This window comes from Urocitellus parryii, chromosome 1 (genome assembly GCF_045843805.1).
Source record: "Urocitellus parryii isolate mUroPar1 chromosome 1, mUroPar1.hap1, whole genome shotgun sequence".
In the NCBI taxonomy this organism is placed as follows: Eukaryota; Metazoa; Chordata; class Mammalia; order Rodentia; family Sciuridae; genus Urocitellus; species Urocitellus parryii.
Genome location: NC_135531.1, coordinates 77884894 through 77908409, shown reverse-complemented (window position 1 = coordinate 77908409; position 23516 = coordinate 77884894). Strand labels below are relative to the sequence as shown.

The window sequence follows — 23516 nt, the reverse complement described above, 5'->3', positions numbered from 1 at the left end:
CACTTAGAGAATTTAGTTAATTATTTCCATTATACTAATGACCTATTTTACCTAAAATTGTACATGTGGTTTTCTTTACTTCTTAAGCATTCTTTACCAATTTTAATTGTTTTTCTTTTTTTATTAGTTATTCAAAACATTACAAAACTCTTGACATGTCATATTTCATTTAATTGTTTTTCTAAACTTTTCAAAGCATCATTCCCTTTCTATTCCATTTTTCAAGTTTTCCCTTTTCTCATTTTTATATTGAATTTCTTTGAAGTTAAAAGACATTTTCAAGCAGTTAAAAGGAAAAAATGAAAAGAAGAAAAGAAAAAAAAAAAAAGCTCATGGGAGTAAGTACCTCAGCACAAGCACAACATCCCTCCGGAAGGATTTCACAGATAGGACCTGTGAGAAGAAAACAAGGAGATGAGAGTATGAAGAGCCATTTGGTTCCTAGCTCATATTCTTTTTTTTTCTTTTTTTTAAAATTTATGTATGACAGCAGAATGCATCACAATTCTTATTACATATATACAGCACAATTTTTCATACCTCTGGTTGTATACATGGTATATTCACACCAATTTGTGTCTTTATTCCTGTATTTTGGATAATAATGATCATTACATTCCACCATCATTAATTACCCCACACCCTCTCCCTTCCCTTCCAACCCCTCTGCCCTATCTAGAGTTCATCTATTCCTCCCATGCTCCTGATCCCTCTCCCACTCTTAATGCTAAACCTGATGTTACTTTCAAGGAGATTCTATACATGGTCCTGGAATATGCTGATGATATTTTAAAAAGACATTCATCTCACATCTTCAAATGTTCACCCCTCTGCCTGACTGCAAGTCTTATGGTCCACTATGAACAAATATTCTTGTATAATTTTTCATAATTAAAAAATTTTACTGTATTGTAAATTTTGTGTCAGGAGCTAATTTGTAAGTATATGAAAATATCACACATTGTGAAATTATGTTTGGACATTTCTTCATTCTTAAGTACACCTACAGCCTCCACAAGCTTTTCTAGTCTTTGAGAGAAACTAATTGCAGATTCTAATATAGAACTCCTGAACACAGCTTGCCACAGGATCCTGTACCGTACCCTTTGTGATGTCACGGTTCTAAGCCACCTGTAGTTCTCTGAACAAGGCAAACCTTCTCATGCTTCCATATGAGTTGTGTTATTCTTTCTGCCTTAAATACCCTTCTCTATCTTGCCGATCACTCCCTCGAGTGTGAGTCAGCTCAACTCCACCTTCTCTGTGTGGCTTTCTCTGATTAATTCCCTAAATGCAGGTATTCATTTACTTACAATGTGCCAAGCACTGTGCTGGCTGATGCATTAGGAAAATAAAAACACTTAACTTACCTTCAAGGCGCACGATGTACTAGCACAGTGATCACAATGAGATCCTTCAGGAACATTTTGTGATGAGGCCAGAAGTAGGGTCAGGGGAAGCCTTCCAGGAGAAGATAATAACTAGATCAAAATGTGAAAGACAAGTAGGAATTATCTGATAGAAAAGGGGGAAGGAGAGGGCATCCAAAATAGAGCCTATGGAGAGGCAAGTGAGAGAGATTGAAAGGTCAATATTCCCTTCAAAGGAGCTTAGTTTTGTTTTGTTTTTTTTCCTTGAAGGCAATGGGGAGTCTTTTAAGCAAAAGCATGGATTATCAGATGTGTATTTTAGAAAGTATAGAGCTCAAACTCATCATAGTTGTGCATTCCTGTAATCCTAGCAACTCGAGAGGCTGAGGCAAGAGAGGTCAGCCCTGGCAACCTAGTATGACCCTGCTCAAAATAAAAAGGGGTTGGGGGTATAGTTCAGTGGTACAGTGCCCTGGGAGTTCAACTTCCAAGAAAGAAAGAAAGGAAGGAAGGAGGAAAGGAAAGAAGAAAGGAAAGAGGGAGGGGGGAAGGAGGGAGGGAGGGAGGGAGGGAGGAAGGAAGGAAGGAAGGAAGGAAGGAAGGAAGGAAGGAAGGAAGGAAGGGAAGGAAAGAGGGAGGGAGGGAGGGAGGGAGGAAAGAAGGAAGGAAGGAAAGAAGGAAGGAAGGAAGGAAGGAAGGAAGGAAGGAAGCAAGGAAGGAAGGAAGGGAAGGGAAGGAAGATCAGACTAGAGCAAATAATACTGGTAAGTTAGAAGGCTTATTTGTAAAGGGGATGACATGTAAACTTAGTATGAAAATGAACAACATGGAACAGAATTTGAGAGAGATTAAGTTAAACTTTAATTGGTGCTTAATTTCTACAGGACAGAGCCACAAGGGACATAATAGAGTCAAGAGGGAACCCCAGGTTTCTCTGTTTTCCTGCCAGGATGGAAGGTGGAGTTAATAATATAAGATCACAAACACAGGAGGAGTTTCAGGAAGTAATCAGTTGAGTTTTAGATCTGTTGAATAGAACAGGCTTGTGGAACATCCAAAATGAGAGGTGACTGCTTGTTCCTCTGTGCACCTGTGACCACATGGAGTTACCCTGTGTTACCACACGGTGATTATCTATGTCCAGCGCTGACATTTCCTGGACAGGGAGGGCTCTCCCATCTGAAAACCTTCTCTTCAGATTGTCCTTAATCAGCCCAGGCTCCCGCTGGCAAACAAAGCTTGTCCATCTTGTTTTCTCATGGCTACCAAACTAGAAAAAAACTAGAAAAAAAAATGCCTGAAAGGGCTGAAGTCCATTACCTCTTCTAGAGAAAGCAAAACTCAGACTGGAGGAAGAAGCTCCCTCCCCTCTATGTTAATAGGTACCCTTTTTAAAAGGGACCATTGCTTCAGGAGAAGTAAGAACTCTCTAAAATAAATTTTAAAAGAAATGAATATCAATTGTGTTAAATATTTTGTTCTTTTAACAGAAAACATATGTAGATGTAAGAATTAAAAATCAATGCCTTAAAAATGACCCAGAATGAGTTAAAATCTGCATATTACAGTGATGCAGCCCCCTCAGCTGTTATCAGCTCAATTCACAATAGCTAAACTGTGGAACCAACCAAGATGCCCCTTCAATAGATGAACAGATAAAGAAACTGTGGTATATATACACAATGGAATATTACTCAGCCTTAAAGAAGAATGAAATTATGGCATTTGCAGGTAAATGGATGGAGCTGGAGAATTTCATGCTAAGCAAAGTATGGAAATCCCCCCAAAAAACAAAGGCTGAATGTTTTCTCTGATAAGTGGATGCTGCTTCATAATGGGGAGGGGCAAGGGAAGAATGGAGAAACTTTGGATTGGGCAAAGGGGAATGTGGGGTGGGGAGGGATTGTGGGTGCGGAGAAGATAGTGAAATTAGATGGACATTATTATGGGTGTGATTGCATGAATGCTGCAACTCTACATCATGTACAACCAGAGAAATCAAAAGCTGTACTCCATTTGTATAAAAATAAAAAAATAAATTTAAAACATTTTTTTAAAAAAATGACCCGGAAGACTGTTTACCTGCCAAGAATACTTGAAGATCTCACAAGGTCTGTGTTTTCCCATTGATAGTGATAGGTAAAGGCATTAAATTATGCAGAGTTTTCTTCTGTAATTTTGGTACTATTTAGGTAAATTTTCAAATGGATTGAAATAATGGAAGAAATCTCAAAACTGATCTTTGGTTGTAGATATTGGATCTATGATTTCATCCTTTGGACAAATGTTTCCAGTTCCTAATTTTCTTTCCAGGCATATATATTTGGGGTGAGCTCTTCTCATATTTGAGTTATATCTTAGCAATCTTGGCTATATTGGTATGCGCAAATATTAAACTTATACTTAAAGCATCTTCCATCATATATATTTTAACTAAATTGAGCATTTCTAATGAAGAAAATGGTTCTTCCATTGATATTTTTGTTTATTCCAAATTAAAGGAAGATTTCTGAAAGTCACTGTGAATCATCATGCAATTACCAGCAGCAGAAAGTCTTCAAATAGACCATAACAAGTGATGGGCCCAGAAGGAAGTCAGCTTGCTGAGGAGAAACTGATGCTATCCTAAGCATTCACTGAGTTTCTGGTTTCATATGACAAAGAGCTGATGAGTCAGTTTCTCCTTTTGCATTAGCAAAAGACTTTACATGCTTAGGATCAAAAACTAATCAAAGAAAACCTAGTTTTATAAGTATGAGCTGAGATGCTAGTGATTCATTTCAAAGATGTTGGCTATTTTCAAACAATTGCTGAGACCTTGCCATTCCCTGAACTTGGGAAGCTTGTTCTAGTTCACACACAAATTCAGCTTGCCATATGAGCAAAAGTGAGATCACACTGGTTGATCCTGGCAGCGTCTCTGAGAGTGCAGTAATTCATGCTGTCAGTTACTATCAGCAGCAATTTGCTTCTGGATTGGTTCCTGTAAGCATTCATGTGAGCATTCTGCACAAAGGACCAGAGCCCAATATTCCCTTGGATTTCAGGGACTTAGTGTGGTTTCAATATATAATCAAAAGTGCCACGTAGCTCACCACCTCACATTTTGTTTTAAAGAGACAGAGGCTTAACACTGGATTACGTTCTTCTCTCCCTAAATAGAAAGTTGGTGGTAGTTTGGAACTTATCTTTAGGACAATTTGTTGGTGCTTCAGTGAAATTTACCCTGTTGGTAAAAATGCAGAGTAGTTTTTTTAAAAAATTAAGTGTAATTATACTTTCTCCACAATAATCATAATAATAATAAAAAATTTGCTTAACCACAAAACTACGCTTCATATATGTGACCAACACTTATTTCTATAGGGCAAATATTGGGAAATAAAAAGTATTATAATAGCATATTCCCTCAATTTTAGTATAGTTTCTGAAAAGTTCTGCAGTAGAAAAGTTTAGATCTTGCAATATTCAACTGAAAGGAACATTATTAAAGCATCTTTTCTAAACAGTAGAATTTCATTGAGCTTCAAATAATTTAAGAAATCAATAGCATTCTTGCTACCAAATTTTCTATTACTCTTTCTATTTAACTAGCTCTTCCTACTAGAACCCATGAACAAGAGAGTTGTGAAGCAGTTCTAATCAGAAGGGGCTCAAAAGAAGTAAAAGCCAGTTCTTTTGTCTAAGTAATGTAGCTTAGTTCACTCAGGAAGGTGAAAGAATGTCAAAATATCACGTACCTTTATTAAATATATATAACAGATTATAGATATACTATATTTTCATGTATATAATTTGTCATATATATAATAGGTTAACACCAAAGAATGAAAATATGTAAAGTATATATATGTATTTTTTAAATATATGTATTTTTCATTATTTGATGAATTATATAAAGTAATATATATATATATATATATATATATATATATATATAAAATATACATTTTTTCATTCTTTGATGTTAACCTGTGACCTCTTTGATATCCCTAGCTGGAGAACTGCCTTCCTTATTGTATCAAGCTCAAAAATATAAAAAAAATAAAAATTGGTATCTTACTTGATTAGGCATATTTTTAGAGGAGGGAGGTACTGGAAATTGAACCCAGAGGAGCTTAATCATTGAGCCCATTCCCGCCTTTTAAAATTGTATTTAGGGTCTCGTTAAGTTGCTTAGAGCCTCATTAAATTGCTGAGGGTGCCTTAAAACTTGTGATCCTCTTGCTCAGACCCCCCAGCCCCTGGGATTACAAGCATGTGCCATGGTGCCTAGCACATAACTGTTTCAAATACATTTTTCAGAACTTCTGGTAGTGATACTTAAGGATATTCCAATCAGACTACTGTATTATCTGTTTTACTTCAAATAATAAACTTTCAAGTTTCAGCTAAATCCCTTCTAAGTACCATTAATCTGGTGACAATTCTTGTATTTTTTGTAAACTGTTCATGTATGTTGTATAATACAGAAAACCTTTGATGTTCATGAGGACTATACCCTTGCAAAGCCCATAACTGAAAATAATATTATAGCATAGAATTCCTACCCCTTACATGCAGAATTATTTAGAGTTTAACACCTTATTCTTTCTTGTATAGTGACTCTTTGTCACCTTTTGTAGCCATCTGGATCTTTTGAAAAGCTTTCCTGTTGTACCTCATGGGCTCTCAAATTTTATAATCACGCCTCCACAAAGCAACCAGAAACTCACTTGCTCAGCCAATCGGCACTTGTGTCACAGATAGGATGACAGATTCATCCATAATAAAACCCACATGCAAATTGGATTCATAAGAGAACACAGGTTCATAACCACCTGAAATGCCTCTGATGGTCAGCACAGAGGCATCTGCCCAGCATCTGGGAGCAGCAGTGGGAAAAATTCTGGCATCCAGTGTCTGGACTCAGCAGTGGAAGTTATGGTGTCTGTGTCCAGAATTAGTGGCAGGGAGGCTTTTTGCTGGAGCAAAAGTCATAATGACACAAAATCAGTAGTGTCATGTCTTCTAAGTCTATATCCTGAGTCTCCCAAAGAACCTGTGAACTACACAGTATTATACAATAAATTCCTTTTCTACTTAAATTAACAACAGAGGAATCTGTTGTTTACAATTCAAAACACTAGCTAATAAACCCAAGAATCATTATTCTCTCTCTGTCTTTTAATTTATTCTGAAATATTTAAGACAAGCACAAGGCCATTTCTTTATCAGTCCTGGAACTTTTCCACATATATCCAACACTAGAAGGATCATCTGGCCTTCTTTGTGTGGAAAGTTATTCATACTTTAGACAAACTGCATATTATCACGATTGCACATTGCCACAAACCATGTGCAATCAGGATCACTCCTGAATAATTTATAATATTATATTCAATACTCCCAATGACCTAGATGCTTTATAAAATGACTATCATTATATCCATTAATTTCTTGGAAATTTGCATTCATGAAGTTTGAATCTTGTATGAGATAACTTCCTGTAAGCACTATTCAAATCAACCCTATGATTGGCAATGTTACTCTTCAATTAAGTGTCTAAAGAGAGATCCGTGGAATAGGTGAAGGGGATTGATGGGGAGGAAGAAGGACTAGGATTAGGGAAGAACAGTGGAATGAATCTGACTTAACTTTCCTATGTACATAATAAATATACCACAGTGAATTTTATTGTCATGTATATCTACAAGACACTAATTAAAAAAAAAAAAAAAATATATATATATATATATATATATATATATATATATAAAATAGCAGAAGGATCAGTAGATAGAGAAAAGTAACCAGGGGAAGTGGGGAGGAAAAGGAAAGAAAACTGAATGAGAGCAAATTATATTTCATGCTTTGATAATTATATCAAAATGAATCCTAAAGTTATGTGTAACTAAAAAAAAACAATAAAAATATATTTAATTTTTAAAAAATAATCTAAATTTAAACAACCAGTAGACATTTTTCTCTATAGTTTTCCAAAAGAAAAATGGCAGAAGAAGGATAGTAGAATGAATCAGACATTATTACCCTACGTACATATATAACTATACGACTAGTGGGATTCTACATCATGTACAACCAGAAAAATGAGAAATTATACTCCATTATATAAGATGTATTGAAGTGCATTCTACTGTTATAGTTAACTAATTACAACAAATAAAAAATGTAAAAATAATAATTATAAATTTGATAATTAAATTTAACTAGAATTAAGAGGTTTCCTTTCCAAGAAAACAGGCGTTAAAGAAAACCACTTGCTTTGGTGGCCCCTGGAAGATCTGTCAGATCAGAGAGCCATCCTAGGACAAAGAAGTCAGGACATGCCTGAAGGCCATATACTCTTATAGGGGTGGGCAGATATACTGATGTTCCGAAGCAAGCTCATTCTAGTCCACAATAAAATTTTCAGAAATTTTGCAAATCATTTGTTAAATACCACTATTTTTAAAAATTAAATTATATAAACTTACAGTTACATTCATTATATTAAAAGCAAAGGTAATAAATTTACAAAAACATGATTAAAATAAAGGTAATACATTTGCAAATATCATCACTTCCTAATTATTTTACTACATCTATTATTGTCTATGTTCCTAGGGTTACTTATATCTATTCCCAACAAACTATTCAGTGGCACCATTGTGGAAGTATTTACACCACAGAAATTGGCAATCACTGACCATCAGGGCTTGACTTGTGTATACTTAAGAAGGTGATGAAATATTAATAATGAATAGTAGAAGTAAGGCAATGTTAATAATGCAGATTAAACTTTTAAGTGTGTCCTATCTACATTGTGAATAACTTTTAAAACAGGACACATTCTTCCAATATCAAAAATTGTTATCTGCCTTTTTCCCCACATCTTCACTAATACTTTGTTGTTTGTATTCTTGGTACCTGTTATTCTGACTGGAGTGAGATGGAATCTTAGAGTAGTTTTGATTTGCATTTCTCTAATTGCTAGAGATGTTGAACAATTTTTCATATATTTGTTGATTGGTTGTGTATCATCTTCTGAGAAGTGTCTGTTCAGTTCCTTGACTCATTTATTGATTGGGTTATTTGTTTTTTGGGTGGTAAGGTTTTTGAGTTCTTTATATATCCTAGAGATTAGTGCTTTATCTGATGTACTTGTGGTAAAGATTTGCTCCCATTCTCTAGGCTCTCTATTTACCTCACTGATTGGGTTTTTGTTGTTTGTTGTTTGTTGTTTGTTTTTTTGTTTTTTGTTTTTGTTTTTGTTTTTTGCTGAGAAGAAGCTTTTTAGTTTGACTCCATCCCATTTATTGATTCTTGATTTTAATTCTTGTGCTATAGAAGTCATATTAAGGAAATTGGGGCCTAATCTGACATGATGGAGATTGGGCCTACTTTTTCTTCCATTACGTGCAAGGTCTCTGGTTTAATTCCTAGGTCCTTGGTCCACTTTGAGTTGAGTTTTGTGCATGGTGAGAGAGAGAGGTTTAATTTCATTTTGTTACATGTGGATTTCCAGTTTTCCCAGCACTATTTGCTGAAGAGGCTATCTTTTCTCCAATGTATGTTTTTGGAGCCTTTGTCTAATATAAGATAACTATTGTTATGTGGGTTATACTCTGTGTCCTTTATTCTGTACCATTGGTCTACCAATCCATTTTGCTGCCAATACCATGCTGTTTTTGTTACTATTGCTCTGGAGTACTGTTTAAGATCTGGTATTGTGATGCCACCTGCTTCACTCTTCTTGTTAAGGATTGCTTTGGCTATTCTGGGTCTGTTATTTTTCCAGATGAATTTCATGATTGCTTTTTCTATTTCTATAAGAAATTTCATTGGGATTTTGATTGGGATTACATTGAATCTGTATAGTGCTTTTAGTAGCATGGTCGTTTTGACCATATTAATTCTGCCTAACCAAGAACGAGGTAGACCTTTCCATCTTCTTTTTTTTTTTTAAGAGAGAGGTAGAGAGAGGTAGAAGGAGAGAGAGAGAGAATTTTTAATATTTATTTTTTAGTTATCGGCGGGCACAACATCTTTGCTTGTATGTGGTGCTGAGGATTGAACCCGGGCTGCACGCATGCCAGGCGAGCGCGCTACCGCTTGAGCCATATCCCCAGCCCCCCTTTCCATCTTCTAAGATCTTTAATTTCTTCCTTTAGCGTGTTGTAGTTTTTAGCACACTACGGGGCCATATCAATGTTTATAGCAGCACAATTCACAATAGCTAGTGGAACCAACCCAGATGCTCTTCAATAGATGAATGGATAGGGAAACTTTGGCATATATACACAATGGAACATTACTCAGCATTAAAAGAGAATAAAATCATGGCATTTTCAGGTAAATAGATGGAGTTGGAGAATATAATGATAAGTCAAGCAATCCAATCCCAAAAAAACAAAGGCCGAATGTTTTCTTTAATATGAAGATGCTGACTCATAATGGCAATGGGGTAAGGGGAGCATGGGAGGAATGGAGGAACTTTAGATAGAGCAAAGGGGAGGGAGGGGAAGAGGGGGGAAAAGGGGTTTGGAATGATGGTGGAATGAGTTAGACATCATTACCCTAAGTACATGTATGAAGATATGAATGGTGTGAAAATACTTTGTGTACAATAAGTGACTTGAAAACGTGTGCTCTTTATGTGTAAAATGAAATGAATTACATTCTGCCATCATGCATAACAAATTAGAATAAATAAATAATTTAAAAAATTGTTATCTGATTCAGCAAAGAAGTCATTCACATCTTTGATAAATGAGTGAAGTTCTGACAAATATCTTCATTGATTCACTTCAATTGTTAATATAAATGAAACTACATCTGACATTTGTGTCAGAACTGTGATTTTCATCATTTGCCACCACAGGCTGCCTAGGAATAGAGGAATTTAGCAAAAGTCAGTGAAAGCAGTCTGTGAGAATCAATTGCCTATAAAAATTTACAAAGTAGAATATTGTATATTTTATTATTTGTGAATCATGTGATATACATCCTTTATATCAGAAAAGCTTATAATGCATTTATGTACTTATATAACCACTTTTTCTTCACCAGCACAACTGGTATAATTATTTATCAGGAAAAATAAATTAAAGCCCTTAATCAATATTTTGAAAAGAAAAAAAAACATGGAAGAAAGGAAGGAAAATGAAGGATAGAGAACTCACTTGAAACATGGAATTCGATTGACTCTTACATCATGTAACTCTTTAAAGGTCTGAATCTATTTTCATGCAGACTTTCTTGGTTTAAACTGTCCTATGCATCCACTTCCTCTCTTCATACTCATATTCTCCCTGAAGTAAGGGCACTGGATAAAACTGCTCTGGACCCTACTCTCTATTTCATGTGTCTTTTTTACTACCAACCCAAAGACATCGACTGTGTTTCAGCTTGTAGGAATAATGATTGAGGACCATACTGAGTTGTCAGATTTCCCTGCTGCATTCTCCCTCTCATCACCAACCTGCCTGACCCTTCCTAGAACCCTCACTTTCTTCATGGCCACTTCTTCTCTATTCAAAGCTAAAATATTTATATCACCATCAAATGGCAGCCTTATCAGCAAAGAATCATGTACATACACATACTTCTCTTCCCAGAATTCCTGTTCTTCATGTTCTGTCCCTATTACCAAGGCTGCCTACAATTACCCCTGCTCAATTCTTAATACTTCTGCCTAACTCACAAATTTAATTTTAAGAGAGAGGAAAAAGGAGAATATCAGATCCATTTGATTTACCCAAGACATAACTGTAACCAGCGAAGTTACCTGATTTTTTGTTTAACATTTTCACTTTATTCTTTCTGCATACTCTCTTTCTCATTCTGGTTGTTCATACTCTTCACTAACATAACTTCCAGACTGGTGGAAGGGAGAAACCAGGTCTATCCTGTTCTCTGTGCCTACATTGCCCAATTCAAAGTGAATAACCAATAAATATTTACAATTGGATTTTGATAATCAGTCAACCATCTTTCTGATCTTACTGTGAAATACTTTCTCCAGGAAATCTTAATCCTTGTGGGCGCCATTGTTTCAAATTCTGCCAAATGACAGGCTAAGCAGAGCAATTATCTGTACTGCGGCAAAAATGAAGTTACACCCAGAATATCACTTCATTTTAAACTAAAGAAAAGAGTCCTTCTTCTCTGTCCTTTTTATGACAGCTAACACTTTCTACTTTGTATTACATTTATAAGTGAACATATCTCTTACATGTTTCTGTGGGCAAAGGAACTGACATTTATTTTTATCTTCTACTTATCTTGCACATAAATGTACTCAATGACCCCAAATTCAGGGCTAAGGATATTCCTGAGGTGATCCTTAATACCTAAGTAGGTGTCAGGCCCAATGACCAGCTGGAAGAAGTAAATTGCTAGAAATAATGATTTTTTACATTTCTCAATTGAGTAAATCTCTCCACATGCATGTGTGGGCATGTATGTACATAAGTTCTCCCCACATACGTATTTAAGAGAAAGATTAGAGGAAGAAATGAGAAATACATATCTTTTAGCTCATGCTTATTAAATACTTGCTCTTAGAGTCATGCATTATTCTGAATATTTTTTATGTACTTGCTAATTTCATCATCATAATAATACTATGAGTTAATGTCATCATGCCCATGTAACAGATGATAAAACAGAAATTATATAATTGGTCCACAATTAAGCTTATAAGTAGCAGAGCTGGAATTTAAACACACAAAGTTGGCTTCAAGTGAGTCCACCTAGTGTCCCCGAAATTCATTTTATATCTGATCCTAACAACCATTCAATGGTAGAGGCCCCTGAGTTCATTCATTGTGGATTGAACTCAGGGGCCTCTACCATTGCTACATCCCCAACCCTTTTATTTTGAGACAGAGTCTCAGTAAGTTGCTCAAACTGAACTTGAAATTGTGATCCTTCTGCCTTAAACCCCTAAGTAACTAGATTTACAGGCATGTAACCACCACACCCAGATCAATCCCTATAGAAATTTTATGAGGCAGGCAAAAGCCATTCTGCCAAAGAAAAATAATGGCTAGGAAAGTTGAGTAAATTATGAAAATTACATAGTAAGTAAGGAATGGTCCAGTAATGAATCATAAGTATAATGACCCTAAATTCAGTGCTAAGGATATTCCCGAATATCCTTAATACCTGAGTGGACATCAGGCCCAATGACCAGCTGGGAGAAGTAAATTGCTGGAAATAAGATTTTTTACATTTCCAAGAACACCACTGAGTAAGTAATCTAGCAATATCTGTTAAAATAAAAATGTACAACTTTATGAATCTATTCTGAAGAATTTTAAATGCACTAGAAAATAAGGATTTACAAGCAAGTATATTTGCTATGGTTTTGATTGTGATGAAGAGATTGGAAACAGTCTGAATGTCTGTCAATAGTTGAATAGTACATACAAAGAAAAACAATAAATAAGATCAACACAATCAAGATTCCTTCTTTTAAAAGGTCAACAAAAATTGACGAAATCTTAGCTAGATTGACAAAAAGAAAAAGAAAGAAGATGCAAATTATTAAAATCAAGAATGAGAGAAGACATCACAATAATTCATCTTGAAATGAAATAAGTAGAAGAAAGTGAATACTTGGATGAAAACATTTTAAATGACACAACCCAGATAAAATATACAAATTCCTAGAAAGACACAAACTACCAAAACTGACTCAAGAAGAAATAGAAAATCCAAATAAACCTAGAAAGGAAAAAGCATTAAATTAGTAATTTAAAAATTGCCCTCAAGGAAAAGCCCAGACCCAGATGTTTTCACTGCTGAATTTTATTAAATGTTGAAAGAATTAAAACCCAAACACGTCTAAAATATGGAACAAGGAACATTTCCTAACTCATTGTAAGAGTTTAGTATTACACTTATAACAAAACTAGGTGAAACAGAATGATGAATGAAAACTATAGACCAAAATTACTTATCAGTATAGACACAAAAATCCTCCATAAATACTAGCCAACCAAATGAAAACAATATATTTAAAATGATTATACACATAGTCAACTCTCCTAGAAATAGAAAGTTGATTTAACATATGAAAATCAAGTAATATATTACACCATGTTATTATATTATAGTTTGGAAGTCACAAGTTCAACTTAATAAATACAAAAAAAAAGCATTTTTAAAAAATTTAACATATTTCATAATAAAAATATTCAACAAAGTAGTAATAGAGAAGACTTTCTCAGCATGGAAAAAGACACCTATAGAAAACATACAGCTAACATTCTAAATAACACTATAAGACTGCATGTTTTACCCTGAAGATCAGCAACAAGACAAGGATGTTGGCTCTTGCCATTTCTATTTTACACTGTACTAAAGGTATTAGCCAAAGGAATTTATCAAAGGGGAAAAAGTCATCTCATTTGGAAAAGAAGTGGTGCACATATCTATCTGCAGATAATATGATATTGTATATAGAAAATCCACAGGCATCTGCAAGAAAACAAAATGAGTTCAGTAAGACTTCAGGATACAAGACCAATTAATGGCAATTATATTTATATATAGATGTTCCTTGATTTTTTATGGGTTTACATCCTGATAAACCCATTATAAGTTGAAAATGTTTATAAGCCAAAAATGCAATGAATGGACTTAACCTACTGAACACCATAGTTTAGTTTGGCTGGCCTTAGTATGCTGGAAATGTACATTAACAGTTGGGCAAAAGCATGTAACACAAAGTCTATGTTATAATAAAATTTTTAATATCTTATATAATTTATTAAACACTATATTGAGAGTCAAAACCAGAAATTTTATTTGCTACAAGATACACAGATGGGCATTCTGTTGACATGAAAAGAAAATATAAATCATAATATCCAGAAAACACTGGCAACCCAGTACACCATAGAGTATAGTTATTTGGCCTTGTGATCTTTGGTTGATTGGGAGCTGGAGTATACTGCCAATGCCCAGAGTCACAAGGGAGTATCTTACCATACACCACTAGCTCAGAAAAGATCAAAATTCACACTGCAATTCCTACTGAATGTGCATTGCTTGTACATTATCATAAAACCAAAGAGAAAAATTTTAAGAAGAACCATTGTAAATAAGGCATCTTCTATCTCTACTAGCAATGAACAACTGGAAAATGAAATTAGGAAAATTCTATTCTTTATAGCATCCAAAATAAAATATCTAGGAATACATTTAACAAAACAAGTGACACACGTACAGTGACCACTAAAAAATTGTGTAGAAGCAATTAAAGACATAGATAAATGGAAAGACATCCATGTTCAAAGATCAGAAAGTTATTTTTTTGAGGGGTGGGGTACCAGGCATTGAAATAAGAGGGACTTGACCACTGAGCCAAATCTTTAGTCCTATTTTGTATTTTATTTAGAGACAGGGTCTCACTGAGTGGCTTAGCACCTCACTTTTGCTGTGGCTGGCTTTGAACTTGAGATCCTCCTGCCTTAGCCTCCAGAGCCACTGGGATTACAGGCATGTGCCACTGAGCCTGGCAGAAAGTTAATATTGTTAGTTTAGCAATACTTTAATTAAAACCTCAGTTGCCTTTCTGTAGAAATTGGCAAGACGATCCTTAACTTCATATGGAAATGCAAGAATAGTCAAATCAATCTTGGAAAAAAACAAAGAGGATTCACAACTTCAAATTTTACAAAATTATAATAACCAAAACAGTGTGGTATTTGCATGAAGACATACCCAAAGGTCAAAAGAATAGAATTGAGAATTCAAAAGTAAATCTTTGCATTTATGGCAAATTAGATTCAGTAATGCTGCCAAAACAATTCAATGGGGAATAATAATAATCAACAATGGTTCTGAGATGATATATGAAGAACTTTCACAACTGAACATTATCTACAAGCAAAAGAATAAAATTGGACACTATCTCACACCATATACAAAATTTGACTCAAAACAGGTAATTAATCTAAGATCTAAAGCTATAAAACTCATATGAGAAAGGGTTTGGTCTTCATAAATTTTTTAAAATTTTTAGTGTAAAGGACACAATCAATAAAGTGAAAAGACAACACAAAGAAGATTTTAAAATATTTGCAAACCATATATATGATAAGAAACTTATATTCAGAATACATAAAGGATTCATAACAATGATTAACAGCCAATCCAAGAAAAAGATGAGTGAACAATGTCAATAGATAGTTTTCCAAAGAAAATATATGAGTGGCCAATAATGACATGATATGGTGCTCAACATCATTAGTCATTGGAGAAATGCAAATCAAAACCACAATGAGATATTGCTTCATACCCACCATGAAGTCTCAAGAATAAAAGAAATCAAGGCAAGAACAAGTATTGGTGAGAATATGGAGAAATTAGAATTCTCACACATTGCTTGCAGGATTATAAAATTTTTCATTCACAAAAGAAAATGTTTGGGTAGTTCCTCAAAATTTTAAACATTGAACTACCATACGGTTCAGCAATTCCATGCCTAGGTGTATATGAAAAAGAATTGAAAACATGTTCTTATGGTTTAGATATGGTGTCCCCTGAAAGCTCACCTGACAGACAATGCAAGAAGGTTTGGAGGAGAAATAATTGGGTTATATGCTTAGCCTAATCAGTGGGTTAATCCCTGATGAGATTAACTGAAGTGGTAAGGTGTGGCTGGAGGAGGTGGGAACTGGGGCATGGCTTTGGTGTATATATTTTGTATCTACAGAGTGGACTCCTTCTGCTTCTGGATCACCATGCTGATGTGAGCTGTTTTCCTCAACTACACACTCCACCATGGTGTTTAGTCTCATCTCAAGTCCAGAGGAGTGGAATCAGTTTTCTCTGGACTAACACCTCTGAAAACATGAGCCCCCAAATAAACTCTTCCTCCTCTAAAATTGTGCTGGTTGGGTCCTTTAGTCACAGCAGTGAAAAAGCCGACAAAACACATGTCAAAAACAAAAACAAACTTGTACCTAAATGTTCATAGTAATATTTTTCATTATAGCCTCAAAGTAGAAACAACCTAAAAAGACCCACCAACTGATGAATGGAGGGACAAAATGTTTTATATTTTATATTCAGACCATGAGATATTATTCATCCCCAATAAAGAAAAAAGTACTGATACATGCTATGAAACAGAGGAAACTTGAAATCATTATGATAAATGAATAAAGCCAGACATCAGAAGATATGCATTGTATGACTCCACTTACACTAAATGTCTACAACATTTAACCTATACAAACAGAAATTTATATAAACTGAAAGCAATTTAGTGGTCACCAGGGGCTGAAGAGAAATGAAGAGTGCCTGCTAGTAGGTATGGGCTTTGTTTTTTGGGTGGGAGAGATGTCCTTAAATTGCACTGTGGTAATGGTTGCACAACACTGTGAATAAAATAAAAGCCACCATACATTTTAAAATGTTCAAATGTAGGGGCTGGGGATGTGGCTCAAGCGGCATGCGCGGGGCACTGGGTTCAATCCTAAGCACCACATAAAAATAAAATAAAGATGTTGTGTCCACCGAAAACCAAAAAATAAATATTAAAAAATTCTCTCTCTCTCTCTCTCTCTCTCTCTCTCTCTCTCTCTCTCTCTCTTTAAAAAAGTGCTCAATTGTATAGTATATGAATTGCAGATCAACAAAGCTGTTATTTAAAAAAAAGGTTTTTCCATGTTAAAAAAAATATGGAAAGGCCAGAAAATAGTAGACTAAACTGTGATAAAGAGAGTGAAGTTTATCTTTATCTACAAGCCTAAAGAAAGGTTATATTGTGGTCAGAAATAGTTTTAAAGAGTAATGTGCATTTTGTCTCACTTTTGTAAAGTACTAGAGAAAAATCTGCATGTGTGCATATTTGCCTGTATGTGACTTTGTGAGTGGTAAAGACTGAATAAACAGGGCAGTGGGGGAGGTTATTAGCTTTATGCATCTTTTCATTGCTCTGCTTTATACAACTAAGCATTGTTTTGCTCACTAAAACTAGTTATTTTATCATTTAAAATATCTTATACAGACAAATTGATAGGGAGAAGGCAGCATGATAAGAAAAGCCACCTACTGTCCCCACAAGCAAGGTCAGTCCTGCTCATCCTGGTGCCAGAGGCAGGAGGGGGAGAGGCAGCCAAGGAGAGGATGCTGATTCCTACCTCCCAAGTACTCAGACTGTAGAGAATTCCTTGACTGTCCATTCTCTCTGTTAATTTAGCCTTGCATGTGCTATGGGCATTTCATCGGCATAAAGAAGGACAATATATTCCCCAGAGTGGAATTTCATGATCCAAATTTTTTTAGCTTAAAGGGAAATCCACATCAGACCCCAGCTAGCTTCTAGATCTTTGCCTTTTTCCAGTTTGAGTACACCTAGCAAGTAAAACATATGGCTGGAATAACTGGAGTGTCACATAATACAGGATTATTACTGCTACTACATCAATTTAAGCATTAATCACTTAATAAGGGTAATTAAATTAAGTTTTAACACACAAATCATGGCACAAAATAAAAACAACTAGCATTTACTCTATATTCTTGTTAGGAAGGGCAGTACTCTCCTCTTAGAGCAATTCTGACAATCATTTTCATAAATAGACATTTATCAATTTTTCATGGGAAATCTCCCCTTCTGCTTAACCACACTATCTACAGCTGCCTACATATTAGATGCCAATGTTTACAGCACATTAACATTTTCTACAATGCAAACATAAAGCATCTTTTATACCAAATGTCAAATGAGTTGTCATCAATGTTTTCATAACCAAACTCCCACGGGAAAGGGGGCCTGCTGTGACTGAGCTGTTATCTATGATACTTGCCTGGGACAGAAATATGACATTCTTGATTTTTCATTTCCTGTATAATTACTCCTCACTTTAATTATATCATTATAGATACAGCATATCCTTAAACATCATATCTTGTGAGTAAAGAACTCTGGTACTGAATGCAAATGAAATGATGGTGAGGGTGGCACAGAGATGCAGTTATTAAAAACTGGTTAAACAAGGATCCTCCTCTCTCATTTCACATTGGCTAAAGAAGCAATCAGAGACTGTTGCTGACAGACACAGATTATAGGATTTTTAAAACACCAATAAAAGGCATTGGAATAAAAATTTGCTGTAAATCTTCCCTGGATCAGTCTGTGCTTACAAATTAAAAATCCATGACTGACTCTTTTCATGGTCTTTCCTCTTTGCTTAGTCATAAGTCTTTCCAGGATACAGACTGGATATGGGTGGTTGCCTAGGTGTGGTAGAATCTTATTAAATTGTAGTTTGCATTGTTAGGCTAGTTTTTGTGTAAAGGTTTTGTTATGTTTGGTTTTGTGCTTGTTTTTTGTTTGGTTTGGTTTGATTGTCTTACTGATATTATATTTCAAGAGCTGTGTTATTTCTTTTGTGCAATTTTTGCCTTGGGAAAACTAACAGAATAAAGATTATATATGGAGCCAATGGGAGACTTCCTTGATCAAAATCTATTCTTTAGATGAATGCTTATTATTACTGTCATGTCCTAAATTCACCTGTTTGAATAAAGAAAACATTTAAGACAATTAATTTATGGTATGTTTACAGGAAGTGACATTTTAATTTATACTTTTATGCCTCTATTTCTGTAAACACCACAGCTTGCACAGTTTCAGAAAAATAAATATTTTTTTTTAAAAGTTTTTTAGTTGTTGATGGACCTTTATTTTATTCATTTATTTATATGCAGCGCTGAGAATTGAATCCAGTGCCTCACACATGTGAGGCAAGTGCTCTACCACTGAGCCACAACCCAGTCCCAAAATAAAGATTTTTAACATAATGCAACCGGGAAAAGTGAGAAGGCCAAATGCTGACTAATTGGCTAAAATTCATTGCATTCGCTTCTTAGCTGAGGTCCTCTTTGTGAATAATGTTGCTGACAGATTCATGATTATAATGTGTAGCCAGCACCCCTGCAGTGGTGTTGCCTGAGTGGCATTCCACAGAGGCACTCCTAATACACCCTAAGGGAGAGCTATGCTACAGAAAGATGCCCTTCCAGCAAGTGAGTACACTTTGGAGAGTTTCCTAAAAGAGGCCTTTCCAAATCCATAACATCTGTGGTCAAATTAGGACAGTCTTTGCAAACTCCTTTTGGGAGAACATCCTTTTGGGAGACGAGCCAAGTTAAATCCTATCATCCAAACTATAAACCTGAAGAGATCTTAGAAATCATCTAACTCAATCACTTCCTTTACAGATGAGATAACCAAAGTCCATAGAAGTTCAGTGGCTCACTGTGATCACACAGGGCAAAAACCAGACAAAACTCCAGGTCTTTCTGATCAGGAAAAAAAAAAAAAAAATCATTAAAGTGAGAGTCTCACTTGTAAATGAAGAACATTTTTTTTTAATTCTTGACTTAAGCAGTTTTATAAATCATATTTTGAGAAAAAATAACCTATGAAAAGGTAAATCATAAAGAATTATTGAAAAAAATAATTTAAGATACAATAGATGGTTTGATGCAGAGTAAAATATAAGAAATTTTCAAACAATATAAATATGTCATAATGTAATAAATTTATTATCTTAATAGAAATAAATAAAATATATTATTAGGTTTAAGTAATTCAATAACTTTTACGGATAGGGAAATTTTTGTTAAAAAATATTTAGAAACCTTTGCAGGCAGTTCAAAGGCATCCTAGAACATGGATTTAGAAGGATTTGGTCTCCCAGAGGGCACTTTGAAAAGAAGATCTCGAAGAAATTTCAGTCAGTTCATCAAGTAGCATAACCAGATGGTGACTAATAAAACCATTTATCTAGTCCATCATTATGCTTAATTTTTGAACTTTGAAAAAAGAGACATGACAAAGATCAGAGAGTGTTTGAAATATTTTACTTCTTCAGTACCAATATGCTTAATTGTTTCTTCCTAATTGGAGCTCAAATTCAAGGAGTTATTTGAAGATTATTCATCTTCTAAATTATATAGAACGTTTTTTCCTCAGAAGTTTGAACCATTTTCTAACTTTCCACATTATTCTTTTAAATTAGGTAGAAGAGATAAGATTGCCCATCTAAACCAAAGAGATGTCTGTCATTGTAGGCAATGATGTCAAAAGGCTGAAAAGGGATAAAGTAGACTCTGAGAAGAGATCTTCCTACTGGCTCCTTTGAAGACTGGATTAGGAAAAACTTCACTGTAGATTAGGAAAAACTTCCCATCAGCCAATTCTTCCCAATCCTGGTGCTGCTCAGGGCTCATGCTACCTTGTGAGTTAACTGTCAGTCCACAAAAGCACAGGCTGTTAGGCTTCAGCAGGACATTGAAACCATAACAGATTAATAATTGGATCACATAGTTGCCCTATCAAAAGAATGCTTTCTTGGGATTCCAGTGAGAGACTGCACAAGTGACAAAGTCAATCCTGACAACATGTAAGAAAAGTGCCAGTAATTACTGTGAAGGTGAGAGCTTAACTCTGAAAGGCTCTAGTGACCAATATGATACAAAATACATTTGATAACAATTTCCTTTCCCCATATGTCAATCCATCAAAAGACTCATCTGCAGGTTGTAAACAGCGGCTGTCCTTGGCCATTCCAGATCTCCTTGGCATGCCTAAGTGAGGCCCCTCCCTTTGGACCTGCTCTACCCAAAAGACAGTGCCTGACAAAGGACCAGCCACGGCCTTATGGCATAGACTGCCAGGTACTTTGGAATATGATGCCTGGAATAAGCAAACTTCAGAAGCCATATAGAGACAACAGAGGAGCTAGGATTAGACAATAAAAATTCTAAGAATCTCACACAGCTGGGAGGGAAGCAAGGACAGAAGAGGTGAGGAGAAAGGGACTGAGTCTGAAATACAGCAGGTAGAGTTGCCCCAGATTAAGAACCGGTAACCTCACTGGAGGTGGGAACATAGGAGAGAGCAATGGGAAGAGACTGTGTGTGTTCTGGGGAAGAACCACCTAGCTTTCCATCTGTTCACATTCCTCCCAGTCCTGAATAATGCCAGTTCAAGAGTTTCTGTGAAAGTGCATGTTTTAAAAGTCCTGATAAATGCATGAAAAGGAAAATTTGTCTTATCTTTTTAAAACTTATGTTCTTAATTCGGTCATCCACCGCCATATTTTTAGTATTTCCCTTCAGGCTGAGTTTGTACTGAAGGTGTGGAAGCAGCCAAAGTACTTCTTGTTCTAGAATATATAGCCATGTGCAAGGGGTGGGACCAGCCAAGGCTCTGGGTGCAGGAGTGCTAACCAGGCTGCCTTTATTCTTTCCTACCTGCTCTCTGTCATTCTTCCTGTAAGAATTCTCCTAATAAGGAATGACCACCAGACACTTCTGTCACCAGAGGGAAATGGGGATCGGGGAGGCATGTTGTGGTACAACCTTTTGAATTTAGATACAATGCTGGTTCTGGCCTATATTCCCCTATACACAATACCAAAACTTAAAAAGACATCTTAACCCAATTTAGCAGCAAAACCCAAACCCACGAGAAAGAAGAGACCAATCTCCCATGCAGAATTCCAAAGTGCAGAATTCCTCCGCCTAGGAGGTTAGAGCATAAGGCCCAATGCTCAAGTGTGGGTGGGCATAATGGCTTTCTTCTGAAAGGTATATTAGAAGGGGAAAGGAAATAAGTTCATAGTAGGGAAAATGGATAAACACCACCTCAGCCACATGGTCAATGTAATCAACAGTGATATTCTGTTGAAAGGACATTCTGTTAATATGTGTTAATATGTGTTCTTTTAATAGGTATGCCCCTGTTGTCTACCCAAAAAAGTTATAGCCCCATAGACTTATGGCATAGACTGCCAGGTACTTTGGAATATGACCCCTGGAATTAGCATAAGGCCCAATGCTCAAGTGTGGGTGGGGCATAATGACTTTCTTCTGAAAGAAAGAAGCCATTTCTGTGAGATTGAAATACCAGACAATCCCAACCAAGAGGAATTCTTTAAAATATTTGGACAGTATTCCTCAAACTGTCAAGGTCCAGCAAAAACAACAAATGATTGAGAAACCATCAAAGCCAACAAGGCCCTAGGAGAGGTGACAGTAAAAAGTGACAGGGTGTCCTGAATGGGATCCTAGAACAGAAAAAGGACACTAAGTAAAAATTAAGGAAATTTGAAAACTGTATAGACTTCAGTTAATATATCAGTATTGGTTCATTAATTGTGACAAATTCACCATATTAATATAAGACATTAATAAGGAAAACTGTGAACAGGACTTGTGGCAATTCTCTATATCCTAGTTATGTAATTTTTCTGTAAATCTAAAACTATTCTAAAATTTTAAAAACTATTTTAAAAAACTGATCAGAATTGACATGAAGATATTTATAATCTTTACTTGTCATGTGTATTCATTCAATAGATTTTAATGTGGAACTGATGTATTTGAGAAAGGTAAATAATAATATATTGAAGCCCTGCTTCGAATATTCCAGGTGTAATGCAAAATGTGGTTAATGCATATTTTTAGAAACACTCATTCTCTAAAATATTCTGAAATTTGAAAACATCAGACTCTAAAAGTTTCAGTTAAGGGACTATATACCTGAAATGTCATTAGTGCTAGCAATATAATTAGTAAAGCATTTCAGTTTTATAGTGACTTTAATAGATATTTTCAGTTTGGCTAGAGATTGTAGGCAAAATTGATAGTGGTGAGTATTGATTACTCTGATGGGTATAATTGTTTCTATAACAATCTAATTAGGTCCTTAAAATCTGTAAGATAAGAATTTCTTACAAACATTTTCTAAAGAAAAAAAAATGAACTTGAGAAAATCCAAGTTACTTGCAAGTAGTGTTATGCAGAGTCAGTTGAGAGGGACCCACCTCTGGTCATTTTTGAACCCAAATGGAGTTTTCCCAGTCCAAGGCTTCACCCTTTCTGTCTCTCTCAACCCACGTCAGGCCCCATACTAGGCCATAAGAGTGGACAGCCCAGCTGGCCTCTCCCAGGCCCAGAAAACTGGAAGCATCCTTCCAGGGACTGCTTGGGCAGGGAGTTTGAGAGTCCTAAAAGCATAAGGGAAGAGGTTTCAGGTAAGCATTTTTCCTGACCCCTGGGACATTCTTCTCTGTGAGAAGAGTTATTTTATACCTCTCTGAGGGTCCAAGGGGGCCCCTTCAAAGCAGA

General features: G+C 35.5%; 1 long non-coding RNA gene across 4 annotated transcripts in view; it reads right to left on the bottom strand.

The window, feature by feature from the left end:
- Nucleotides 1–23516, bottom strand: part of LOC144255745 (uncharacterized) — a 471309-nt gene that overhangs the window by 285080 nt on the left and 162713 nt on the right. For 3 of the 4 annotated variants that reach the window (XR_013343911.1, XR_013343914.1, XR_013343912.1), the window contains 2 exons: nucleotides 1371–1481; nucleotides 347–393 (listed from right to left, as the gene is read on the bottom strand). This is a non-coding gene — a long non-coding RNA (uncharacterized LOC144255745). Of the gene's footprint in view, nucleotides 1–346; nucleotides 394–540; nucleotides 588–1370; nucleotides 1482–23516 lie in introns of all 4 variants that reach the window. The other variant, XR_013343913.1, reaches the window with a different exon arrangement.